The sequence below is a fragment of the Paroedura picta genome, chromosome 5 (assembly GCF_049243985.1).
Source record: "Paroedura picta isolate Pp20150507F chromosome 5, Ppicta_v3.0, whole genome shotgun sequence".
Taxonomy (NCBI): domain Eukaryota; kingdom Metazoa; phylum Chordata; class Lepidosauria; order Squamata; family Gekkonidae; genus Paroedura; species Paroedura picta.
In genome coordinates, this window is record NC_135373.1 from 92,383 (window position 1) to 104,633 (window position 12,251).

Below are 12,251 nucleotides of genomic sequence, written 5' to 3' on the forward strand. Positions count from 1 at the left end.
CAAGTTTCATACAGATGGTGGCTGTGGTTGGAGGGTTGCGAAATGCTGATCACATAAGGAGGTGAGGGACAGGATCTATAAATTACTGCTGTAAAAAAAATGTTGGAGTGCTGTTTTGTGGTTGGTGTAACTTTGAATCTTTTAATTCATAATTTTCAAAGTTGCTAATGTTGAATTGTGTAATTTGTAAGCTCGAGTTAGTTATTTGAAAGATTGGTACATAAAACAGTTATATGTATTTTGGAAAATCAGCTTTATATATGGTGTTTTGTAGAATGGAGATAATTTAACAAAAATATTTTTACCTCCAAAATATTTTTACCTTTTCCTTGTCTGCGTCCTTGTCCTTGTCCTTGTCCACGTCCTTGTCCTTGTCCTTGTCCACGTCCTTGTCCTTTCCCTTCTCTTTTTAGCTTTCCTTTTCCTCTCCCTTTCCCCTTTCCTTTGCCATTTTCAGAAGGCCCAGTCTCTCCCTAGATGATAAAAAGCAGCTATGACATCATTTTAACAGAAAAGCATTTTTAACCATTTGGAAAAATAAACTCCATTGGAGCTATGTGTTACTATTGACAGTTTGTGAGCTACACAAGCTCCTGCATCCAATCAAAGAACTAAAACCTAACCCTTTAATGGCCCTGCAAAGTTTGTTTAGCACAAAATTGCCCCGGAGGGATGGACCAGAATGAATGGGATGAAATTAATGCAAAAGAAATTCCATCTAAACATCTGGAAGAGTTTCCTGACAGTTAGAGCAGTTTCTCAGTGGAACAGGCTTCCTCAGGAGGTGGTGGGTTCTCCATCTTTGGAAATTTTTAAACAGAGGCTGGATAGCCATCTGACAGAGAGGCTGATTCTGTGAAGGTTCAAGGGGATGGCAGGTTACAGCGGATGAGCGATAGGGTTGTGAGTGTCCTGCGTAGTGCAGGGTGTTGGACTAGATGACCCAGGAGGTCCCTTCCAACTCTATGATTCTATGATTCTATGAGAGTTATCCTGGATTTATCTTAACAGCTGATGAATAGCCTTTAATTATGATAACATGGAAGACTAAAAGGGTATGTAAAATTATTTGACTGTAACCAGAAAACTAGACAGAACAACTGCAGAAATATTTGCATTTTATTGAGATGAAGGTTAGTTACTTCGGTGAGCTAGACTGAGCGAAATACAAGCATGCAAAGGATAACTCTAAACTTACAGTGAAAATTTATGCTAAAATTATCAATGTACTTAGTAAGCATTTGTTTTAAATGCAAACCAGTTTATCTCATAGCTTCTAGGGATTATCAAAAAGTCTAATTTGCTCAACAAGTAATCTCCTCTATCCTGAGACTTCCATCTAGAGAACTCTGATTTGATTGTCACAGGAATTAGTATTTGTAGAAATCCATTCTTATCTTCTCTCTAAACCTTGTTTTATCATAATCATCTGATATTATTTAAATAACTGATTGATTCATAATGATAAGAGATAATCAGTATGAGCACTGATTAGCTAACATAATCATATGGTTATCTAGACAATGGGTTCTAGACAATGAGTTTATCTGCAGATGCATGTGAGATCCATTTGGTAAAGCAAGAAAAGAAGGCAACCCTCAACCTTTAACCTGCTTTCTTCAGTAACTAGTTCAACTATTTGTCTAAGACAAAAAGCACTTGGATCAAAGAGAGTTCATGGACAATTAAAAAGTGCTTGAGCTCTCAACTAGTTTGCAAACCCAGCAAGAAAACCCCCAGTGATATCATGGCTATTGCTTCACCCGCATTCATTCCAAGCAATTTTTGTGGGTCATTAAAGGACAGGAAACAAACGAGAAGTTAAGCGGTCTCAAGCATCTCCATTCTGCTTGATGGCTCTCAGAAGCACCCAGTATCAAGGCTTGGTTAGCAAAAGATCATTAGAGCCCTAGGACTGGACAAAGGTGACAAGCCATCCCTATGGCTTCCAGTCAAAGCGAGCAGGAGATGCAGGCACTAAATGGAGCCTGTAAACAGTGACAAAGATGGAGTCCTAGGAGCACTGGCCATTTTAGCAGGACATCATTGACCAGCAGGTGGCAGCATAAATACCTAGAAAGAAGCAAGGAACCATTCTAGGAGTTGGGTGGTCTTAAGAGAATAGTGTGTGGCTAGGCAGGGATCCAGGACATGCTGCTGAATGTCTAGCTTCTCAGTATAGGCCTACCCTGGCCCTGTTATTGGTGTGAGGGGATGGGGTGACAGAACAGTATAAACTTGCTCCAGGCCTCTTTCATCCCTGTTTCTGCAGGCTCCCACTGCAGGCTCCCTTTGGTGAAGAAGAACAAATTGATTTGATAGCCAGCCCAGAGTGCAGGTATGGTTCAGTTCGCAAATCATCTCAAATATTTCTGTGCTGTCACTTCCTGTGCAGTGGGAGTGGCCTGTTGATGTCACATGTACTGGGATTATCTGGGTGATGTCACTTCTGGTGACATGTGACTTCTGGGGACGTGGCAGGAAGGTGTGGTTTGCTGACATCATTGCTGGGGTTTCTCAAAGCCTGAAGAATTTTTCAGGAATTTCTCAATGGTAAAAAGGTTGAGAAAGGCTGCACCACACCGAGCAGGAACTGGGCAGTAAAAAGCAGGGTACAAAAAACCCAGTTCTCATTCCTCTTCCTAGTGCATTTTCTTTTCCACATCCGATGCCCTCTTCTGAAGTCTTTATCTGCCCTGCAGAGTCTCATACCCTTAAAGAATTTGGCATGTACTTTGTTATACTATTTTGTAAAACTTACCACAGCTTCTACAGTAACATCATAATCATCCTATGGGAAGAAAGAAAAACCTAATTATTTTCTACTGGAATATTATTATTTTTTACATTGTATCGTATGACGCAGCATCATTTTTCTGCACTGTTTCTCCATTCTGAACCATGTATCCTGTTCTATGCTTTGTTCAGATTACTGTCATCCTAGTTCAAGACTGTTCTAGGTACCGAGACATGCCAGATGTTCAAGCTGGATTCAGAAAAGGCACCAGAGATCATATTAAATTTTTTACATGGGTTACTGTGTTGTATGAGATAATTTCAGAAGAAAATCAGCTTGTGTTTCATATACTACAGCAAAACATTTGACTGTGTAGATCATGAAAAGCTATGGTTGGCTTTGTAAAACATGCGTGTGCTGTGGCATCAGATTGTTTTGATGTGCAACCTGTCCTCCAAACAAGAGGCCACTGTTAGGACAGAATATGGAGAAGCAGAATGGTTTACCATTGGCCAAGGGATCAGACAAGGATGTATTTTTTCCCCTATCTCTTCAATCTGTATGCAAAACATATCATAAGGAAAACTGTATACGATTTAGATCAAGGTGGAGTAAAAACTGGAGAAAGGAACATGAGCAATTAAAGATATGCAGATGAAACATTACTGGCAGAAAGGGGTCACTATAAGTTGGTTCATTGCTTATTAGGTCTCATTCTATTGACTGCATCACTTACACAGTGTACGCTCTTTAGGTTCAAGGAGAAAAATGGACTACAAACATAAAACAAATGAATAAAAATATACATGTACTTACATCTTCTGCTGCTCTTTTCACAACAACCTGTGGGGGGGGGGAGGGACAGTAGTCACTGATCTCTGCTATTTTAACTGTCACAAAGTAGAATGTTCTGCTACAATCTACGTGAACTGCCCTGAGCCTTTATAGGAGGGTAGTATACAAATGTGAAGGAAGGAAGGAAGGAAGGAAGGAAGGAAGGAAGGAAGGAAGGAAGGAAGGAAGGAAGGAAGGAAGGAAGGAAGGAAGGAAGGAAGGAAGGAAGGAAGGAAGGTTAGTTGTGTGTGTGTGTGTGTGTGGGGTTGGTCCGATTCATTTTGCCTCCATGATGTGTAACTGGTCTGAAGACGAATCCTGTGTTCAGGGGTCATTCACTGCTATCAACACAGTTATCCAAGCTTTATGTAGGGGTCTCTGTGGTTTTCAAAGATGTATCCTGTCTGATAAACACTAAGATGTCTATCTTCCACTTGAAGACTTCCACTGGCAGTCTTCAAGCAAAGGTTGGATACACACTTTTCTTGGATGCTTTAGGATGCTTAGGGCTAATCCTGCGTTGAGCAGGGGGTTGGACTAGATGGCCTGTATGGCCCCTTCCAACTCTATGATTCTATGATTCTATGATTCTATGATATCCTGGTAGACCAGTGACTTGCCAGAATGCCCTGGTAGACCTCCCCACTTTACAGACCTCATGGTCTTCACTTTAAATGTATTCCTCCATACCATCTATTACCTAGGAACCAATATCAATGGGTAGAATCACAAGGTCCATTGTAAAATAGGACTAATACTACTCTCAATATGAATTAGGTCAAGATCTGCTAATTCAACAATAATCCAAATCTGCACACCTGTAGCAAACGCCAGCTTTAGAGGCTGTTATAGTGGCCATTGACCACAAGGTCTCCTGGAGAGTGGTGACAAGGTCACTGAGATACCTCCTTGGAGACCAAGACATATGAAGAAAGGTTGATCTGTTGGTCTGTTTAGCCTAGAGAGGAGATGACTGAGAGGGGATCTGATAACCATCTTCAAGTATTTAAAAAGGTGCTATATGGAGGATGGAGCAGAATTGTTCTCTCTTGCCCTAGAGGGACAGACCAGAATGAATGGGATGAAATTAATTCAAAAGAAATTCCATCTAAACATCCAGGAGAAGTTTCTGACAGTTAGAGCGGTTTTCAGTGGAATAGGCTTCCTTGGGAGGTGGTGGGTTCTCCATCTTTGGACATTTTTAAACAGAGGCTAGATAGCCATCTGATGAAGAGGCTGATTCTGTGAAGGCAAAGGGGTGGCAGGTTACAGTAGATGAGCGATAGGGATGTGTGTGTCCTGCATAGTACAGGGGGTTGGACTAGATGACCCATGAAGTCCTTTCCAACTCTATGATTCTATGATTCCTCCTCCCATGCACTGGAAAAGTAGGAACATTTTGCAATTGCTTTAAAATTATTCCATTATCTTTCTATAGCAAAAGAGAAGTGGATCATATACAGATCAACGTACAGGCGCCCCTTGTGATGGGTAACCCAAATGCTGTCTGTCTGTCTGTGGGTCAGTCAGTCATCAGGCTATCTACATTAGAACAAAGACTGATCTGTCTGTGTATTGATAGGCAAAATCAAAGAGTACTCAAATGTAAGAGAACATATTGAAATAAAGCACCTTTGTGAACTCCTAAAAGACGCCCAGGGAGTTCCTCACCAAAGGTTAAGTCTTGGACCTGGGATTCAGTTTATAAGTGGTAACTCATACACTTCAACCTCTCTATTAGGGGTTGTTTTAGTACCAGGTTTATGGTATCGTGATATAATTTTATGGTACTTACAAGAGGCTTTTCGGCATCATCGACTTCGTTATCGTCGTCATCGTCGTCATCATCATCGTCAACATCATCCAATTCAAGCTATGGAAAGAACAGAGAAAAAAACTAGACCTTGGACAGAATTGACTGGATGTATTTGAAAGAAATGCTCATTTGGGGATCTGGCAGTATATTTTTGGATTGCGTATGACTTGGGTAGGGCTTCTTGTGGCGCAGAGTGGTAAGGCAGCAGACATGCAGTCTGAAAGGTCTGCCCATGAGGCTGGGAGTTCAAACCCAGCAGCCGGCTCAAGGTTGGCTCAGCTTTCCATCCTTCCGAGGTCGGTAAAATGAGTACCCAGCTTGCTGGGGGGGTAAACGGTAATGACTTGGAGAAGGCACCTGCAAACCACCCTGTATTGAGTCTGCCATGAAAACGCTAGAGGACGTCACCCCAAGGGTCAGACATGACCTGGTGCTTGCACAGGGGATACCTTTACCTTTACTATGACTTGGGTAAACTCCAAGAACAAGAGCTAAAGGGGAAGGGTGGCCTCTCTTGTGTCTTCATCAAAGAGGAGAGTAATACAAGGCAGTCTATTTCCTCCATTAACACTGTGAACTTAGCCATTCGAATTTATTTATTTCTAACATTTCTATGCTGCCTCACCACCTACACAGCATCCCTGAGTTGGCAAACATCAAATATTGAAATGGCCAGGGCTAAAAATATCTACAAGAAATTATGTTAAGCACTATCAAGTTGCTTCTGGCAACCTTGTAAACTAATGACCTCCTAAACATCCTCTTGGTAACAGCTTTGCTCTGGTCTTGCAAACTGAGAGCTGTGGCACCTTGACTGATTCTGCACAGAGCAAAAAAGCTGGGTTGGTGCTCGAATGGCAATGGAGCGAATCCTTATGCATGATGTCAATAATAGCCTGACCCCCTCCCAGCCATGGCCAGCTTTATGGCCTCTGGTGCCCTGTGGCAAGGGAATGCAGATGTTTCCACATTCCCTTATTGGCCATTGATGCCATCGGTGGCCATGGTGGACCAGGCATGTGCACACAGGGAAGAGTCTGCCCCTTTGCACCTGCCTCTGCTCATGCCTCTCTCAGCACTCACCCGTACACATGCCTGGGCAGCGTTTCCCCACTTCCTCACAGGCTCACTCACTGCCCATATTCACAGATGCCCACATCACCTGGATGACTTTTCCCTGACTGTCCCAGGGAATGAATATGATGAGGAACATGGATGGAGGAATGCATGCAAGCAAGCTGGTGGGGGAAAGACCTGCAGGTGGGCCACACCAGACATCGTGGGCCTAGAAACTGCCCTAGGCCAGGCTGTGATGAAGCTGACCCCGATGAAGTCACTGAGAAACATGTATTTAGGAATAGGGAAGGCAAAATGGGCAGGGAGATGTTCAGCATGTTTAAGAACAACTGGGAGCAAAGAGGAGGTATAACAGATGGCATGAAAAGTTGCCATGTTGCCAAATGGTTTTTTTTAAACAACTGTAACAAAATTTGAATTTAAATATTGAGAACCCGTTACAATATACAAAGCTGCACAGGCACCAAGATCTCCCATATTCCACCCATCAGACCATTATATCCGTCCCTCCCATGTTCCCACATGATCTTGTCCTTTGTGTATACAACAGTCTTCCTTGCATTTCTCTGGAATTTCACCCTTTGTTCTGTTTGAAATAGATATATTTGCTTTAGGATGCTTAGGGCTGATCCTGCGTTGAGCAGGGGGTTGGACTAGATGGCCTGTATGGCCCCTTCCAACTCTATGATTCTATGATTCTATGATTCTGTATGAGTCATCAAAGGCACCCATGGCCTTTGGCTTGTTAGGCCTGAGCAAGGCTTTTAATTACAGGATGTTTTGGAAGTCATTACCACAGAGGTTTGCCATATGACAGAAACAGCTTGATGGTATATAACACATGCATGTGTCATTAGGGGATGTGCGACTTACAGATTCAGATCTTTTTGAAAATGAACGTAGTGGAACAACTTTTTGAGGCAATACAACCTGTAGAGAAAACAGAACACAGGAGTTAGTGGTCTCCACTCCCCCAGCTTTAGTTATGGGGAAAGCTATGGTTGTATATCAAGGTTTAACTGGCAGCGGTGAGCGTGGATTGGACTGACAAATGAACCCAACTTCACAGCTCTTGGCAAATGACTGAACCATCCTGCTCCTGGCTTGAATGAAATCCTTTCTTTTCCTTCTGTGTAACAGTCCTTTTAGCTTTGCTTCGGGTGTTTGCACAAAAACATGATAAATTCTGCCAGGCGGGAGAACTTCCAAAGTAGCAAAAATTAATTGTTCCATTCCACTTAAATTCTTGTATGTAACCCATTGGCCTGGAAACATAATTACCAAGGGCAAAGGCAGAAATAACATTTGTAGAGTGATGGGGTTGATTTGGATGAAATACATATATTACTAGGGACCAAGCCCATTGTACTTGTAAATACTATGTGCATTAGGTGTACTTTTGGGGCCAGGGAGAAGGCTTTCTTCCCACCTACCCCGGGCCCAGACACACACCCGCAGACTCCTTGAAGGCTGGACTTTGAAGCATTGTACGATTTTGAAGTCCCACCTCCAAAACTCGAGGAATATTTCCAACACAGGGGTAGCCAACCTCCAGGTGGGGCCTGGAGAACTCCTGGAATTACAGATTCAAATGAGTAGCTGTGTTGGTTATTGTCCTGGAATTACAGCTCATCTTTATAGTATAAAGATCAGCCCCCCAGGCAGAAAGCGCTACTTTGGACAGGGTTGTGGTAAAGAATAAAAATTTAAGGCCTCCCACACAGGTTGTTGTTGAATTGAAAGTCTTGAGGCCTACTGCACAGGTTTGTTGTGCAGATGAAACAGGAGACAAAAGAACCTCTGCAACAGCATCCAGTTTCGTTTGCAGAATAATGCTGTGCAGTGGCCTCAACTCTGCAGAGAGTTGCAAAGAAGAAACACACATGGCTTGACTGTGTCAAACCCCCGGCCAGAGCAGTATTTTAAGTGAGAAGGGGCTTTTCTGTGGCCTCCCTGTCAGCCATTTGGCAGAAGGAGAAATCCCCCCACTCAAAAGGAATGCCCACCCCCATGCCCTCCTCTGTGTTGCTTTCAGAAATGCTTCAGTCAGGGGCTGTTAAAGGCTCCTTTGCAGCAGGCCTGAGGGGAGGGGGAGGGAGCACACTCACCAGCCTCCTGCCAGCTCTGGCAGTGTTCTGAGGCAATTTGGGGGTGAAAAGGGCTGGCGCAGCCTGTACAAGCCTCTGTTCTCATCCCCCTTGGTAGCTCTACTGACCTCCTCTCCCTGTGGTGGTCAGGAGCAGACTGGCAGCGATGTCTCCAGATTGCCCCTGGGTGGGCGGAATGGAACTCTGTTCTGTTCTGGTAAGGGCCCAATTGGAAGGCGCTTTGCGCCTTCTGATTCGCCCCTCACCTGACTGGCTGGAATTCTTGTCAGTTCCGGGCCAAGGGGCCAATCGTTCACTGCTGTTTCCTATCCTGGATTCAGCCCACCCCCCTTAGCCTTACTGTTTTATTTATACTGCTCCCCAAGTGGTTTACAGATAGATAAACAAAATGGTGATAGGATTACTCCATCAATTTGAAACTCTCACCTGACTTGAAAACCTAGATAGTTGAAATGCCTCCTGTTGGAAAGAAGGGGGGAAATAATCAGGTTTATCCTCTGCATTTTAAAGACTATAGATTGCATGGTTTTATTTTAACAGTTCAAGAATAAGAAAGAAGATCAGAACATGCTATGAAAAGCTTATTCTTGAATAGCTTGCCTGGCTAGGGCCAGGTAGTAGAAGTAGAAGTAGAAGTAGAAGTAGAAGTAGAAGTAGAAGTAGAAGTAGAAGTAGAAGTAGAAGTAGAAGTAGAAGTAGAAGTAGAGCCGTTTTTTGTACCCTTCTTGTCTCTACCAGAAGGAGTCTCAAAACAACTTACAATCACCTACCTTTCCTCTCCCTACAACAGGCACCCTGTGAGGTAGGTAAGGCAGAGAGGGTTCTGAGAGAACTGTAGTGGGCCCAAGGTCACCCAGCTGGCTTCAGGTGGAGTAGGAGTCGGGACTCAAACCGGGTTTTCCAGATTAGAGGCCACTGCTCTTAACAACTACCCCAAACTGACTCTCAAGGCTTTAAACTACATCTAGTTGAAGAGGCTGCATAGCCTGACTAAGATAGGAAAACTGACAATTTAACATCTTTAGTAATTTTTTTTGGATTTTAAGACTCCTCATAATCCATACATAATTGACAGCAGAGCATAGGGCAGTGGTTAGGAGCAGCAGCCTCTAATCTGGAAAACTGGGTTTGATTCTGCCCTCCTCCACCTCCACATGTAGCCAGCTGGTGACCTTGGGCCAATCACGGCTCTCAGCCTCACCTATCTTGCAGCCTGTTGTGTGGAGAGGGGCAGGCGATTGTAAGCTACTTTGAGACTCCTTTGGGGAGTAAAAAGCAGGGTCCAAAAAACAGCTCTTCTTCAAGGCTGTAAAGCTGTAGCTGACTTTTATTGTGTACAAATTCCGCTCCCTAGACTCACCCTTCTAACCCTTAGTGTGAAGATGATTATTATATTTTAAATGGCAGAAGTAATTTGTATGTACACATGCTTACTGCATACCTATATTCTTATTTCTGGGGGTGAAAAGATAATATGTTCAAATTACCTACACCAACCTGCTAGCAAAATGGTATAAATTTTATATAAAGATGTGATCCAGAGCAGTAAAGAGATGAGGAAAAGACCAGAAGGAGGAGAGGGGAATGAGAACTGAAGGACTCGATGGGTAGGCAAGTGGCACACAAATAGCTAGAAACTGTGGGTGACTTTTTAAATATATTAGCTTGAAATGAGCCCAGTTTTATCAGCAATTTAGGTCTAAACCCAATGGACATAGCAAATTCTCCTCTTACCCCGACTGGGCTGCAGGCCAAAAGGAAGAATGTGGCAAGCAAAGGAAGCAGCAGCATTTTCTCTGTCTTCTACTCTTTGCTCTTCAAGAATACGGAAGACTGTATTTTGTCTGTTGTCCCCTTGCAGCATTTATACTTTGTAGCACACCTCAACACTTCTACATCAATGACCTTATCATCAACATATCAACAGAGGTTGATGATAACGTTCCCATTAAGAAATGATCATAGGAAAGTTTGTATCACCCAAGCCACGTAAAGAACAATATCCATAAGGAACCAAAGAAAGACACATTGGATGAGTTATCACTGCTTGGTCAGCTGGTCTAAATGTGAGTTTTGGCAATTAGGAAGGTGACAAGTACAACTTGTGCTTGATCTTCTACTACTTCCTTGTTTCTTCAAAGATCTCATGCCCTTATCTACATGCATCTTTCACTGTATCTGTTCCAAACCAAATATCCACCCCCCCCCCCAAAAAAAAACAACCATTGACCTCACTAAAACATTTTTCTTGATAAGCAAGAGACACTTACAACTGCCTTGCTGGAAGTCTTCATGGCTGAAGGTAAGCCATGTGTTATTGTTTGATAGGCTGTGCAATGAAGAAGAGTTGTTTTTTGTATCCTGCTTTTCACTACCCAAAGGAGTCTCAAAGCAGCTTACAATCTCTTTCACTTTCTCTCCCCACAACAGACACCCTGTAAAATAGGTGGGGCCAAGAGAGCTCTGACAGGACTGCTCTGCAAGAACAACACTCTCAGGGCTGTGACTAGCCCAAGGTCCCCCAGCTGGCTGCACGTGGAGAAGCGAGGAATCAAACCCAACTCACTGGATTAGAAGCTGTTGCTGTTAACCACTACACCAAGCTGGCTCAAATGACCCAAATGTAAATGTACCTCAGGAATTCCTTTTCTGCATTTGGGATTTGGCCTGGCTCACTGCTCATCTGGCTGCGGGACTAATTCCTGCTTCCAGATGACACGGGTGCCAGTCCAGAGTAGTCTCAGCCTTGGTGCGATTTGTTCCCTCAGTCTGTCCCTGACAAAGAAACACAGATAAATCCTCATTCCCTTTTTTGCTGTGGGCCTCATGGGATCATAGGCCGGGCAGTCTAGAAGGGGAAAATCAGGCCATCCTGACCTGGCTTCTCTCCACCCTGGCCTGAATACTGCATCTTGTGAAAAATTAAAAACATTCTTCAAACAGTTTTGTCATGCTGCGCAGCATGGCAGAATGGTCTGGGACCTTTTTCTTTATTTGTAAGAATGTGTGATCATGTAACAGCACAATTACAAGTTCTTACATTTAAAAAAAAGTTTTACACCACCCTGCAGCATGGCAGAACCTCATTGCCCAGGCTGCCTCTTGGGGGAGGGGGAGGGATTGAGAGCCCAAATCCAGGGCAGATGAGGCACAGTGGGCCAAATTCTTCCCTGTGCAGGAGTGGCAAGTCTCGGGGCAATCTGCTTCAGGCCAGAAATCAGTTGGCAGCATGGTGAGGCACCTCCCATGCAGTAACGGTGTATGTTTGTTAGCTAGCTATTGTCAACAGCTTTGTTTTCTGACAATAATATGATCAGCATTTTCACAATGGATGCAGCAATGCTCGAAGGCAGCATATCTTAGCATGTGGGTCAGAACCCAAATGCGGCCTCCCTAATAGCCACTCCCTAATAGCCTTTCCATGGCTTTCTTTTGTATCTGGGAAACCAAGACCTGACCCTGGAAACAGTATTTTCCATGTCATGCGTTAGTTGATATTTTTTCTTCACTGCATACACATGTTCATCAGATAAAATATGTCCAGATGGTTACTACAGTGAGTTTCTGAGAATTCACGGGGGAGATTAAAGGGAGAAAGGAGAGAGCAGGATGTAACGTGCATATGCAAAGGCCATGTACGTTACAGTGCCACTTTCTTGGGATACATTGTGTGAACAGC

General features: G+C 43.5%; 1 long non-coding RNA gene across 1 annotated transcript; it reads right to left on the reverse strand.

Annotated features, from left to right (window-relative positions):
• Window positions 1–356: 356 nt before the first annotated feature.
• Window positions 357–3,635, reverse strand: LOC143839078 (uncharacterized). The gene is made up of 3 exons (XR_013231589.1): window positions 3,554–3,635; window positions 2,762–2,791; window positions 357–473 (listed from the first exon to the last, which is right to left on the reverse strand). It is a non-coding gene; the product is annotated as an uncharacterized LOC143839078 (long non-coding RNA).
• Between the last annotated feature and the right edge of the window lie 8,616 nt (window positions 3,636–12,251).